We start from the raw sequence: 15626 nt of genomic DNA on the forward strand, positions 1-15626 counted from the left end.
AGGTCACAGATTCAAATGTATAGATGACTCAGAAGGGACAGGGAGTTGGGGAAAGGAGGGCTTAGCCAGGAAAGGCCTCAACCCTGTACCTTGTTCTCATCTCTCCTGTCTCTTACCCACTGCTCAGTCAGTAAGTTTATTGAGTGCCTTTTGTGTGCTGAGAGCTTGGAAGAATACAATAGAGTTAGTAGTTACAATTCATTCAATCGTATTTATAGAGTGCTTACTGTGTGCATAGCACTGTACTAAGCGATTAACAATCCCTGCCCTCAAGGAGTTTACAGTCTAGCAGACATGACTGGAACTCTTTCACCATGTAAGTTTGTGTGGGCAAAGAGTGTCTATGAACTCTTTGGTACTGTACTCTCCCAAGTGCTTAGTACTGTGCTCAATAAGTACTCAATAAGTGCTCAATAAATACAATTGATTGATTGATTCAAATTCACCAGATCATATTCCTCAACATCTTCAAAGACCCCTGAAAACCTACCTCCTTCTAGACTGTAACCCAGTATGGGCAGGGATTGTCTCTCTTTATTGCTGAAATGTACTTTCCAACCATTTAGTACAGTGCTCTGCACACAGTAAAAACTCAATAAAAATGATTGAATTAATTATTCTACAATTCCCAATTTTCCTGGTCACATCATCCCAACAGATATATATATATATATATATATATATATATATATATATATATATATCTCCATTTAAATATTAATGCTCTTTCCTCACTTCATCCTCAGCCCCAAAGCACTTATATTCATATGCCTAATTTATCTTAATGTCTGTCTCCTCCCCTAAACTATAAACTCTTTGTAGGCAAGGAATGTGTCTACCAACTCTATTGTTTTCTGTACTCTTCTAAGTGCTTAGTACAGCGCTCTGTAATAGTAAGCACTCAATAAATGCTATCAATAGATTGATTACCAGTTAAATTAATACTTTACCTTCTGCCACAGCTGAACATATAAAAGATTTTTTTTCTGTCTTCCCCCATTAGATGATAAATTCCTGAAGGGCAGGCACTCTGTTTTTTTCTTTCTCCTGTCCTCTTGTAAGTGTTCGGTACATTGTTTTGCACACAGTAGGTGTGCAATAAACAGCTGTTGAATGACTCTGTGGCTGAGTGGAAAGAGCCCGGGCTTGGGAGTTAAAAGTCATGGGTTTGAATCCCGGCCCCATAACTTGCCAGCTGTGTTATTTTGGGCAAGTCATTTAACTTCTCTGTACCTCAGTTACCTCGTCTGTCAAATGGGGATTAAAAACTGTGAGCCCCACGTGGGACAACCTGATCACCTTGTATCCCCCCAGCGCTTAGAACAGTGCTTTGCACATAGTAAGCGCTTAACAAATACCACCATTATTACTATTATAGTTATTCTCAAATGCTCGAAGATAGGTAAATTATCCTTTATCACAATTAAACTTTTCCCATTAGAATAGAGACAATAATAATAATTGTGGTGTTTGTTAAATTACTATGTGCCAGGCACTGTACTAAGCACTGGGGTGGGTATAAACAAATCAGGTTGGACACATTCCCTGTCCCGTGTGGGTCTCAAAGTCTCAATCGCCATTTAACTGATGAGGTAACTGAGGCCCAGAGAAGTGAAGTGGCTTGCCCAAGTTCACACAGCAGACAAGTAGTACAGCTGGGATTAGAACGCATGACCTTCTGACTCCCATACCCGTGCTCTACCCACTAAGTCAACCTGCTTCCCCTGAAAAAGCACAGAAATTCTTTGCCTTAGTGCTGTCATCTTCTTTCATTTTCCCCCTCATCTATGATGGGGGACAATCACAGTTTCCGGGGCTTTCTCTTTTACCCTAAAAAGTGAAGACAGCAGCATGGCTCAGTGAAAAGAGCCTGGGCTTGGGAGTCAGCTCTTGGGAGTAATCCTGGCTCTGCCGCTTGCCAGTTGTGTGACTTTAGGCAAGTCACTTCACTTCTCTGTGTGCCTCAGTTCCCTCATCTGTAAAATGGGGATTAAAACTATGAGCCCCACGTGGGACAACCTGATTACCTTGTATCCCCCCAGCACTTAGAACAGTGCTTTGCACATAGTAAGCACTTAACAAATACCACTATCATTATTATTATTATTATTAAGAACACTTTCCTGTTGTCTTTCTCATCTCTGGCCTGCTGCCTCTGCTTTCTTCTGTAAGCTTTTCCATCCTCCTTTCCATTCTCTCCATCCAAAACTCTTTCTGGAGCTGTTTAATTGGTGGTTATTTGTTGAGCATTTACTGTGTGCAGAGCACTATACTGAGTATTTGAAAACTAAGTTCTGAATCTTCACTCCTTTCCCTCTCCCCACTCACCATCTAACAACAGTAGGGGTGAAGGAGGAGGGGCAGGGGAGACAGAGGTTCTGGATCAACCACAAAAATCACCAACAGTCTATGGATGATCTTTGTTTACCTAGTGCATTTCCAAACCTGGATGGGGCCAAGCCCTGAGAAGCAGAGTGATCTAGTGGAAAGAGGATGGGTCTGGAAGTCAGAGGACCTCGGTATTAGGCTCAGCTCTGCCACTTGCCTGTTATATGATCTGTACAATTAGTTACTTAGCTTCTCTGAGCCTCAGTTTTCTTATCTGTAAAATGAGGATTCAATATCTGCTTCCCTCCTATTTAGACTGTGAGCCCCGTGTGGGACGGGGACTGCTTTTTTATCATAGTATTTGTTAAGCACTTATTAGGTGCCCGGCATTTTAGTAAGTGCTGGGGTGCTTGATAATCAGGTTAGACACCGTTCCCTTCCCACAGAGGCTCACAGTCTCAATCCCCATTTTACAGATGAGATAACTGAAACACAGAGAAGTCAAGTGATTGAATGAATGAATATCACTTTTCCATTGACACTATTTGAGCATTAAATTGGTCTCTGAATCCAATGTAGTGCCATTTCTTCCACCGTTGTGAAGGGTGTATTATAATGTTGTGGACCACGATGAGGTAGTGGGATCCTAGTGGAAAGAGCAAAGGTCTGGGATTGAAAAGACTAGCTTTCCAGTCCTTGCCCCAACCTGGGCTGCTGTGGGATGTCTAGCAACTCACTGAATTAATCAATCAATCCTACAATCATATTTAATGAGCACTGACTCTGTGCACAGCACTGTACTAAGTGCTTGGGGGACTATAACAGAGATGGTAGACACATTCCCTGACCCCAACAAGCTTACAATCTAGCAGGAGCTTCTCTGTGCCTCACTACCCTGGGCAGATCACTTAACTTCTCTAGGCATCAGTTACCTCATCTATTAAATGGGGATTGAGTCTGTGAGTTCCATGTGAGTCAACAAACTGTGTCCAGCTTGATTTGCTTGTATCCACCCCAGTGCTTAATAGAGTGCCTGGCACATAGTGTTTAATAAATACCATAATTATTATCATTATTACCTGCTTCTTCTGACTTCAGAGAGTTGCTGGGAGACTTAAATGAGATCACTACTGACAGAGTACTCTGAAGAAAATAAAAGTACCATACAAATTCAAAGCATTAGTATTCTTAGAGTTCCTGAGAGGTAAATTACAAAATTTTACATTAATTTTTTCATGGTCCTCTGTGCTCTCTGGTGCTAAGAAGTGTTTTCCAGAGCTTCTGTGGGAGAATGATTGGAAGGTCACCTAAGCAATGTCTTCCTTTGTATAAACTTGTTACTACCATTCAACTCCAAGATGTATTTTATTAGCCCTTAGTATTGAACTTTACATGGCTCCATAGTGCATTCATAAAGCAGATGGGAGAAAGGGATAATGCTAATGAATCAGGAACTTAAATGTCAGAAATAATTTTGAAGTTCATTCAGTCACTCACAATTAACCCCTCATCCTTCAACAAATTAGTTCCAAGTTCTTGGGAGTTTGTTGCATCACAGTTGATTTGTTCCCATTTTGGCTAAACTCCTCTTCTCCTGTTGGGCTATGGAGTTGTAAGCTAAAAGGAGACTGTTCCCTAGAATCACCCTGCAGCTTAGCCTAAAAATGAGCCTAAACTAAAAAAAGTCCTGGTCTTGGCCCTGTATCAAGGGCCATATCAAGGCTAGTGAAAGGGGCGAGTGACAAATTGACTTCATTTTAATGAATGGGACCTTGGCTACCTACTTCCTCTGGAATAAACGCTGTCCTTCTCAGTCAGTCATTTATATTTACTGAGCCCTTTACTGTGTGCAGAGCACTGTACCAAGCACTTGGGGGAGTACAAAATATAACCTTATAACAGACTCATTCCCTTCCCCCCGGGAGCTTCCATTCTAGAGGGGGAGACAGATATTAATATAAATAAATGAAATTACAGATATGTACATAAGTGCAGTGGGGCTGAGAAGGGGAGTTAGTCAGGGCAGATGAATGAAGGGGGCTAGTCAGGGAGATGCAGAAGGGAGTAGGAGAGGAAGAAAGGAGGGCTTAGACAGATAAAGTCTTTTGGAGGAGATGTACATTCAATAAGGCTTTAAAGGTTGGGGGAGTAATTGTCTAAGTAATTCTCAGCTCAAGGGTTCCTAGGTACATTCCATTTGCTACTTTTGTGCCCAGACTGAGCCCCTCTTTTCCTCTGCTCCTCCTTCCCTCCCCATTACCCTGACTCCCTCCCTCTGCTCTACACCCCCTCCTTACCCCACAACACTTGTGCATATACGTACATATTTAGTATTCTATTTATTTTATTAATGATGTGTATATATTTATGTCTATTTATTTATATTGATGCCTATCTACTTGTTTTGTTTTGTTGTCTGTCTCCCCCGTTCTAGTTTGTGAGCCTGTTGTTGGGTAGGGATTATCTCTATTGGTTGCCAAATTGTACTTTTCAAGTGCTTAGTACAGTGCTCTGCATATAATAAGCACTCAGTATATATGAATGAATGAATGAATACTTCTGGGCTCCCTAGAAACAACTGCGCTCAATATCAGTAAGTCTTTCAAATCAGCTGGGGCCTAAAAAATGGGTCTGCAAAAGTCAGCCTGATTTAGTGGAAATAGCCCAGGCCTGGAAGAAGACCTGAGTTCTAATTCTGGCTCCTCCACTTGCTCCATATATGACCCTGGGGAAGTCACTTGACTTTGGTGTGTCTCAGATTCCTCATTGTTAATGGGGATTAAATACCTGTTCTCTCCCCTCTGTAAACTGTGAACCCTATGTGGAGCAGGGACTGAGTAGGGTTCACATCTACCCAAGTGTTTAGCATGCTAACAATGTCACAGTAATTATTAGGATTCTTAGCTCCCAGATCAATACTGCCAGATGTTATTGTTACAGCTCGGGGCTGCTGAACTGTCATATAGAGCTCCATGGAGAGGAAGATAATAATTGTGGAACTCCCTTCCCCTCCATATATGCCAGACCACCACTCTCTCCACCTTTGAAGTATTTTTGCTTAGTACAGTGCTCTGCAGACAGTAAATGCTCAATAAATCTGATTGAATTAATTAATTTTTTTAATGGTATTGATTAAGTCAGTCATTCAACTTTACTGAGCATTAAGGGCTTACTATGTGTCAAACACTATTCTAAGCACTGGGGTAGATACAAGTGAGTTAGTGTGGGCACAGCCCCTGTCCTACAGGAGACTGACAGTCTAAGTAGGAGAGAGAACAGGAGAACTGAGGCACAGAGAAGTTAAGTGACTTGCCCAAGGTCCTCCAAGAAGTAATTGGCAGATCTGGGATTAGAACCCAGGTCCTGTGACTCCCAGGCCTATGCTCTTTCCGCTAGGCCATGCTACTTCTCAATTGTGATATTCCTTAAGTGCTTACTGTGTGCCAGGCACTGTACTAAATACCAGGGTGGATATAGGCAAATTGGAGAACACATATTCATTCATTCCAAATCTAAGTGGCTCCTCTGGGACCATCAGTGCAACAGTTGAGTAGGTGAGCAAGGGTGGATGCTGCACATTGGAAAGGACATCTAAGACATCAAAACATTATGTTGGACCATCCCCTAAAGGATGTGCTAGCCTTCTTGATACAGTTTTTACAGAATTCTGTGATAGCTTTTAGCTCTGTGTTGTCAAAATACATGTTTGGTTGTTTCTGACTTCCCTGGTACAGGCTGATACATCACCTCGATATTCTTTGAACTTAATCCCAATCTGTCAATTACATTTATTGAATGTTTACTGTGTGCAAACCACTGGACTCGGAACTTGGGAGAGTACAATATAATAATAATAATAATAATAATAATGTTGGCATTTGTTAAGCGCTTACTATGTGCAGAGCACTGTTCTAAGCACTGAGGTAGATACAGGGTAATCAGGTTATCCCACATGACGCTCACAGCCTTCATCCCCATTTTCCAGATGAGGTAACTGAGGCACAAAGAAGTTAAGTGACTTGCCCACCATTACACAGCTGACAGGTGTCAGAGTCAGAATTCGAACCAGGACCTCGGGCTCCCAAGCCCGGGCTCTTTCCACTGAGCCATGTTGCTTCTAGTTGGTAGTTATATTCTCTACCCACAAGGAGTTTACAGTCTAACTTGCAGTTTAGCTTATAGTCTTTTATGTCTAGCTGATTCAGTGAAGCTGTTCACAATCATTTGTATATATTCTTGGGCATAACATCATCAATGATATTTATCAAGCAGTTACTGTGTGCCGACCACTGTACTAAGCTCTTGGGAGAGTACAATCCAATGGTGATGGTAAACACATTCCCTGCCCACAATGAGCTTGCTGTCTAGAAGGGCTATGTCTCCAAGGTGTAGTCATGTTCATACAATAATTCCTGAAGGTCTGTAGCTAGGATTTAGGCTAAAGCCCAAAGTCTACTGAGTTAAAGGGGTTTCCCTGAAGTGTGGAATTGTGTTGGGTCTTCCAGCATGTCTGATTAGGATAAATTAAACAGAATCGGGACAACTATGTATCCCTACTTTACTCCTTTGGCAACGGGGAATGAATCAGACAAGCCCCCCTCGGCTCTGATCTGACCAGCCATGCTATTATAAACAATCTCAAAACCTGGATGAATTTTCTAAGAATTTTCTAGAGCCAGATCTGCTGATGATATTTAATGCTCTGTCAGGTCTTTGAAGACTGTGGAGAGGTTTCATTACTGTTCCCCGCACTTCTCCCAAATCTGATGCACAGGAGGATCAAGTCTGTTGTATCGTGCTCTGGTCTCAAGCTACATTGTGATTATGGGAGCTTTCAGTTACCAGTTTTCGTTGCAACTGGAAAGATCTTGCCTAGCAATAGAGAACATATGAAAGAACTGAAGGTGTCAGTGTTCATGATCGAGTGGGAGATACACGGGACAACTATATCAATGTTAAAAGTGAGAAAATGGATACAGTGAGACACAAATGCATCCATTTATGGAGGTGACTGATGGGCTGACAGGAAGAGGAGGTAGGGAGATTAATCGGGGAGTGCCTCACAGAGGAGGTTATTTTTACAAAGGGCTTTGAAAGAGAGGAGGAATATGCTTTAGTGGACACTGAGCAGGGAGGAAGTTTCAGTCAGCAGGAAAGACAGTGGGTTGGAGGCAGAAGAGTTGAGTGCGGAGGACATCTGGAAACTTATCTTGGGAGGAGGAAAGAGAACAGAACAGATAACTAAATGAGAGCCTGTTGATGGAGAGGCCTACAGCCATCAGTGAGGAGTTCTTAACTTTTTCTAAGGAGCTTTGGGGACTCTTTGGAAACTTTTGAGGAGAAGGGTGGCATGCGCTGTTCCACACTTGAAAAAGGTATGTGCCTCTGCATGTAAGATAGTCTGAAGAGGAAAAATCGAGCAATGTTATTTTTGTAAATCTATTCCCTAACTGTAATTTATTTAAATACCTGCCTCCCACACTACACTGTAAACTGTAATCTCCTTAAGGGCAGGAATTGTATCTACCAACTCTATGGTATTATAGTCTCCCAAATATGCTACTGTGCACAAAGTGAACATTCAGTAAGTACCACTGATTGATAGTTTGAAAACCTCTTAAACACTGCAACAATAAATGGTATTTATTGAGCACTTACCATGTCCACTAAAGTGCTTGGAAGAGCACAGGAGAGTAAGTGAAACAGTCTTTAGGAGGAAGGGGAGGAGGATAGGTGATATTAATTCAAATTTCAGGGACCAGGCAGGGGTTCTAGAAATAAAAGGCTCTAAGAGTCAAGAAGAAGATGCTCTGTGGGGTTGTCTAAGCTGAGAGTCAGGAAAGACAGGAACTACTGAAGACATGACAAATAATAGAAAGCACTGGCCATAGGTCATGAGAAAGACACAGACACACACATGTCACAGGCTTCCTGGAGCAATTGAAAAGGGGTCAGGGTATGGGAGGAGAGAGGGAGAAAGAAAAGAGAGGGAGTAACGAAAGGAGAGAGAGGATGGAGTGAATACCAAAGTCCCAACATTCACAGATCCAAGCATCAATCATTCATATTTATTAACCCTTTACTGTATGCAGAACAATGTACTAAGTGCTTGGGAGAGGCCAATCTAACAATATAACAGACGCATTCCAGGGAGAGAATGAGGAAGAGATAGTGAAGCTAGAGAAGGAAAAGTTGGGGCAGATGGGTGGTTTTGAGCTTCAGCCCACAGCAATTATTTATATTGATATATGTACCGGCCCCCTGGCCTCCTGCCCCCAAGACTAAGGTCACTGTGGACAAGGAATGTGACTATTATATTGTAATATGATCTATTTCTGTTACATTGTACTCTCCCAAGTGCTTAGTACAGTGTTGTGTATATAATAATAATGAAGCAGCATGGCTTAGTGGAAAGAGCACGGGCTTGGGATTCAGAGGACATGGGTTCTAATCCCAGATCCGCCATTTGTCTGCTGTGTGACCTTGGGCAAGTCACTTAACTTCTCTGTGTCTCAGTTACTTCATATGGAAAAGGGATTAAAACTGTGAGCCCCACATGGACTAACCTGATTTCCCTGTATCTACCCCAGTGCTTAGAATAGTGCTTGGCACATAGCACTTAACAAATACATTAATAATAATAATGATAATAATTATTATAGCAATAATAGTGGTATTTGTTATGTGCTTACTATGTGCCAGGCACTGTTTTAAGAGTTGGGTTAGATACAAGATAATAAGATTGGATACAGTCCCTGTCCCACATGGGGCTCACAATCATCCCCATTTTACAGATGAGGTAACTGTGGGCAGAGAAGGTAAGTGACTTGCCCGAAGTCACACAGCAGAGACGTGGCAGAGACAGGATTAGAACCTGAACCTAGGTACTTCTGCTTCTCAGGCTCATGCTCTATCCAATGGCCCATCCTGCTTCTCTGCACATAGTAAGTGCTCAATAAATACAATTAGTTGACTGATTCCAGTCCAAGGATGCTTCTCAGGATGCCTCTGTCAATGTCAAACCCACAGGGTGGTGGGGTAGAGTCAGTCAGTCAGTCATTCATATTTTTTGAGCAGTGACTGTGCAGAACACCATACTAAGCACTTGGGAGAGTATAACAATGTAACAGAAACATTCTCTGCAGAGGCTTGGGCTCCCACACTCATTGTCCAGGAAGAAGATGCAAATCAGACTAGGGGGATGGTGAGAGGAATTGTGTGGCTGACTTTCCCAAACTACCCCTAGACATTGACCAGATTTCAACAGGGCTTTAAAAAGGGTCTGACGCTGGAGAATCCGGTTCTTCCATAAATCAAATGGGCATTAGACTGACACGGAAGGGAAAAGCATTATGTCTCATGGACCATCTCTGACAGCAGGAGCCATTCAGCTCACCTTTACTGCAAGTGACAGTGATGTAGAAATACTAGCTGTTTCAGGCCCTCCATCATTCTTCAACAGCCCATTAAACTTTATTTTCAAGTCATGTGCTCTCAGCCCATCTGGTGGCAAGCCTGGGAGAGGATGAGGACACAGGTGTCCACTCACAAGATCTTATTTTTTGGTGGACTCACTCTGAAGAACCTGGACAGAGGAAGGTGGGGGAAAGGGAGAGAGAGCTGGAATCAATCAACCCATCAATTAATCAATTGCATTTATTGAGTGCTTACTCTGGGCAGAGCACTGTACTAAGTGTTTGGTAGAGTACAAAAGTGTTTGGTTGAGAAGCAGCGTGGCTCAATGGAAAGAGCACGAGCTTTGGAGTCAGAGGTTATGGGTTCGAATCCCGGCTCTGCCACTTGTCAGCTGTGTGACCGTGGGCGAGTCACTTAACTTCTCTGTGCCTCAGTTACCTCATCTGTAAAATGGGGATTAAGACTGTGAGCCCCACGTGGGACAACCTGATTCCCCTGTGTCTACCCCAGCGCTTAGAACAGTGCTCTGCTCATAGTAAGCACTTAACAAATGCCAACATTATTAGAGTACAATATAACAGAGTTGGTGGACTCATTCCCTGCCCACACTGCAGAGTTCTGCCCTGAAAGGCTTCTGGGAAGAAGGGTCATCTGCCCAGGTCCAACTTTGGCATCTCTTGAAGGTGTATTCATTCAATAGTATTTATTGAGTGCTTACTATGTGCAGAACACTGTACTAAGCGCTTGGAATGTACAATTCAGCAACAGATAGAGACAATCCCTGCCCAATAACAGGCTCACAATCTAAACATGAGGTAAGAGGTATGGGCATATGGCTTCATAACTTAGTGACCATTTCTAATAATAGCTGTGGTATTTGTAAGGGGCTTACTATGTGTCAAGTATTGTTCTAAGCACTGGGGAAGATAAAAGATGATAAGTTCAGACACAGTCCCTTTCCCACATAGGGCTCACAGTCTAAGTAGGAGGGAGAACAAGTATTCAATGCGCATTTTACAGATGAGGTAACAGAGGCCCGGAAACGTTAAATGATTTGCCCAAGGTCACACAGAAAGCAAGTGGCAGATCCGTGATTAGAACCTAGGTCCTTCCCTCTGACTCCCAAACCTGGCCACACAGCTTCCTAGACCTTCAAGGTGGTTCTATGCCCCCAAAACTCTTTCTCTAGCCGACCCCCATCCCTAAACGGTTTTTAGGCACCAAGATGACTGCTGATGGAGAAACTAAATGGTGGCCTCTGCTGGCTGTATAAAGGGGTAGAGTGGTCTCAAAATACATAGAGAGGTCTCAAAATACTAGGGTGGGGGGCTGACCCTGGACAGAAGCCTTGGTTTCTTGCTTGCAAAGCCAATCAATCAATCAATCAGTGGTTTTTATTGGGTGCTTTACAGTGTGCTTAGCACTGTGCTAAGAGTTTGGGTGAGTGCAATATAACAGAGTTGGTAGATATGTTCTCTGTTCACAACAGTCTAGAAGGGGATTATATGTTCTCTGTTCACAACAGTCTAGAAAGAGATGGTTTCCCAAATACCACAGAAAAACAAGAGGAAAGCTGGTGGGATGACCTACAATGAGCTCACAATGGCCAGATCCCTGGCATTAAAATATCATGTGTGGTTGACTCAGGTGAGCTGCAATTTAGTATTTACCAAATCTGGGAAGAATTGGCCTTCTGGAATTGTTGTTTGAGATAAATTTTGTCTCATCTAGCTCCCCAAGGAAGCCCAGGTGTGAGAGGAGAGAAAGGGAAGTCCAGCAAATGAAGAAATTAGAGCCTCATTACTTACTCTGCTAGTGCCTAGTTGCTCAGGGTGTCTGTTTGTTCATGTGCAAGGCAAGAACCATCATTCTCACTATCTGCTTCACCGGAGAATGGGGAGAATGCCACAGTTCATGATTGACATTTGGAGTGTTGGTAATGAAAGGTATGTGATAAATATGCCTGAAGTCATTAGGAAGTACTTTTGAAGTCTTTTCTTTTGCTGGAGATGATTATGGTATTGATGAAATGATTTCTCATTGCCTAAACCCGGACTAGGAAGTGAAGAAGATACAGGATAACCAATTCAGACACAGTGACTGCCTACATTGGGATTCACAGTTACACTGGAAGAGCAGGTAACAACCACAATTTACAGAGGGCAAAATGGAAGCCCAGAGAGGTTAAGTGACTTTTCGAAGATCAACCCAGTAGACCATTGGCAGAGCTAGAACTCTGGTCTCTTGACTTGCAATTCCACACTTTTTCCTGTAAACCCGAAGAAACAAACAAAATGAAACTTTTGAACAATTGGTGTGCACAGAGGGATCATATAATTTCAACACACATTAACATAGCTAAATCCTTTGTCAATCTAATGGTTTCCAATGACTCATCTCCCCTCCCTTGCACAATACCTATTCAGCAGCAGCTGGGCTAGTTGAAGCAGCATGGCTTAATGGAAAGAGCATGGGTTTAGGAGTCAGAGGTCATGGGTTCTAATCCTGGCTCTGCTTCTTGTCAGCTGTGTGACTTTGGGCAACTCACTTAACTTCTCCGTGCCTCAGTTACCTCATCTGTAAAATGGGGATTAAGACTGTGAGCCCCACATGGGACAACCTGATTACCCTGTATCTGCCTCAGCACTTAGAACAATGCTTGGAATAGCAAGAACTTAATAAATATCAACATTATTATTATTATTATGAACAGTGCTCCTGCCATCACCCCCTTCCCCCAGGAGCCCAGGGCTACTTGGTTTTATGGTGACCAATGTGACCAGTAACCTCATTATGTTATGCCATCTATGGAGGGTGCTATATGATGGTGTCACCACGCTATACTGCTAGTTCATAACGACAGCTTTTGCTGCCAGTGAGGGAAAGAGAGAGGGAGGGGAAAGGCAGGGAAGGAGGGAGGATGGGCCTGGAGGAAGTTGGTCTCTTCCCTCTTCATTCCCCTCCCATCCCCTCTGCTCTCCTCCTCTTGCCCCAGCTCATTGTGGGCAGGGAATGTGTCTGTTCTATTGTTGTGTTGCTATAAGTTTATGTTGTACCTGCAGAAACAGTATGACATAATGGATAGAGCACGGGCCTGGAAGTCAGAAGGTCATGAGTTCTAATCCAGCCTCTACCACTTATCGGCTATGTGACCATGGGCCACTCACTTCTCTTCTCTGTGCCTCAGTTACCTCATGTATAAAATGGGGAATGAGACTGTGATCCCTTCGTGGGACAGGGACTGTATCCAACCTGATTTGCTTGTATGCATCCCAGCATTTAGAACAATGCCTGTCACATGTTAAGTGCTTAACAAATACCATAATTATTATAATTATTATTATAATTCTCCCAAGCACTTAGTACAATGCTCTGCAAACAGTAAGAACTCAATAAATACAATTGACTGACCAACAGGGATGTGAGAGAGCAGTTTCGGCATGACGGTGACAGGCCGGGAAATAGCCCCTTCCCTTAGATGGGATAATAATGTTGGTATTTGTTAAGCGCTCACTATGTGCAGAGCACTGTTCTAAGCGCTGGGGTAGATACAGGGTAATCAGGTTGTCCCACATGAGGCTCACAGTTAATCCCCATTTTACAGATGAGGTCACTGAGGCACAGAGAAATTAAGTGACTTGCCCACAGTCACACAGCTAAGTGGCAGAGCCAGGATTCGAACCCATGACCTCTGACTCCTAAGCCCGGGCTCTTTCCACTGAACCACGCTGCTTCTCCAGCACAGGCAGTCTGCCAGGCCCCAGAGGCTCCCCAGGCAGAAATCAGGGTTCTTGGCCTTCTGGCAGTTGGGTCCCCCATGCACCCCAGGGCTGAGGAACCTGGGCAGATTTCCTGATCCTGAGGGGCTGCCTATGTCTGACTCCCCTTCTCCCCTCCTCTGTCCCCATTTATTTATTCATTCACTCAATCATATTTTTTGAGCACTTACTCTGTGCAGAGCACTGTACTAAGAACTTGGAAAGTATAATTCAGCAATAAAGAGAGACAATCCTTGCCCACTATGGGCTTACAGTCTAGAAGGGGGAAGACAGACATCAAAACAAGTAAACAGTCATCAATATAAATAAATAGAATAATATATATATACATATATACAACTGTTTGCCATCGTAGATGTCGGGGCTGGTATTGTAAATGGTAGCCACAGCAGGACTTGTGGGTTTTTGGACCCCTCCTGATCCCCATTAGCCTGAGCTCTTACTTAGGGGATTGGCTTGAATGCCTAGTAACCTTTCCACCTCCTCCCCAAAGTCAAGAACCACATTTGGTTCCAAGAGAGCCATAAACTGAAAACCATGGCTTTGACCAGGCTCTCTCCCTGAAGTGGGATTGGGAGTTGATTTCTCTTCAGCGTGACCTAAAGGAAAAAGGATCTGGCCTAGTGGAAAGAGCATGGGCCTGAAAGTCAGATGAGCTGGGTTCTAATGCCACCAGCTCTGCCACTTGTTTGCTGTGTGACCTGGGGCAAGTTACTTAATGTCTCTGTGCCTCGTTTTCCTCAACTGTAAAATGGCGATTTGATACGTGCTCTCCCTCCTACTTAGACTGGGAGCCTCATGCAGGTCAGGGACTGCATCTAACCTATTAAACTTTGACTTACCCGAGAGCTCATCCTTGACTCGTCTCTCTCGTTCACCCCACACATCCTATCCGTTACCAAGACCTGCCGGTTTCACCTTTACAATATCGCTAAGATCCGCCCTTTCCTCTCCACCCAGACGGCTACCTTACTGCAACGGGCTCTCGTTATATCCCGGCTAGACTACTGTGTCAGCCTTCTCTCTGATCTCCCTTCCTCCTCTCTCGCCCCGCTCCAGTCTATTCTTCACTCCGCTGCCCAGCTCATCTTCCTGCAGAAACCATCTGGGCATGTCACTCCCCTTCTTAAACAGCTCCAGTGGTTGCCTATCTACCTCCACTCCAAACAAAAACTCCTCACTCTAGGCTTCAAGGCTCTACATCACCTTGCCCCTTCCTACCTCTCCTCCCTTTTCTCTTTCTACCACCCACCCCGCACGTTCCGCTCCTCTGCCGCCCACCTCCTCACCGTCCCTCGGTCTCACCTATCCCGCCGTCGACCCCTGAGCCACGTCCTCCAGCGGTCCTGGAACGCCCTCCCTCCTCACCTCCGCCAAACTGATTCTCTTCCCCTCTTCAAAACCCTACTTAAAACTCACCTCCTCCAAGAGGCCTTCCCAGACTGAGCTCCTCTTCACCCCCCCTTCACCTCTCCGCAGCTTAACCCTCTTTTCCCCCCATTTCCCTCTGCTCCTCCTCCTCTCCCTTCCCATCCCCTCAGCACTGTACTCGTCTGCTCAACTGTATATATTTATTACCCTATTTATTTTGTTAATGAAATGTACATCGCCTTGATTCTATTTAGTTGCCATTGTTTTTACGAGATGTTCTTCCCCTTGACTCTATTTATTGCCATTGTTCTTGTCTGTCCGTCTCCCCCGATTAGACTGTAAGCCCGTCAAACGGCAGGGACTGTCTCTATCTGTTGCTGACTTGTTCATTCCAAGCGCTTAGTACAGTGCTCTGCACATAGTAAGCGCTCAATAAATACTATTGAATGAGCTCAGAATAGTATTTGACATAGTAATCACTTAACAAATACCAAAAAAAAGAAAAAAAAAGAATCAAATCTCTGCCACTTGCCTGATGTGTGACCTTGGGGAAGTCATTTCACTTTCCTGTACCTCAGTTGCCTCATCTCAAAATGGAGATTCAATATCTGTTCTCCCTTCCCCCTAGACTGTGAGCCCTATATGGGGAGTGACTCTGTCTGACCTGAATATCTTACATGGAACCCAGCTCTTAGTACAGTACTTGACACACAGCAAGCGCTTAACAAGTCA

This window comes from Ornithorhynchus anatinus, chromosome 1, assembly GCF_004115215.2.
Source record: "Ornithorhynchus anatinus isolate Pmale09 chromosome 1, mOrnAna1.pri.v4, whole genome shotgun sequence".
Taxonomy (NCBI): domain Eukaryota; kingdom Metazoa; phylum Chordata; class Mammalia; order Monotremata; family Ornithorhynchidae; genus Ornithorhynchus; species Ornithorhynchus anatinus.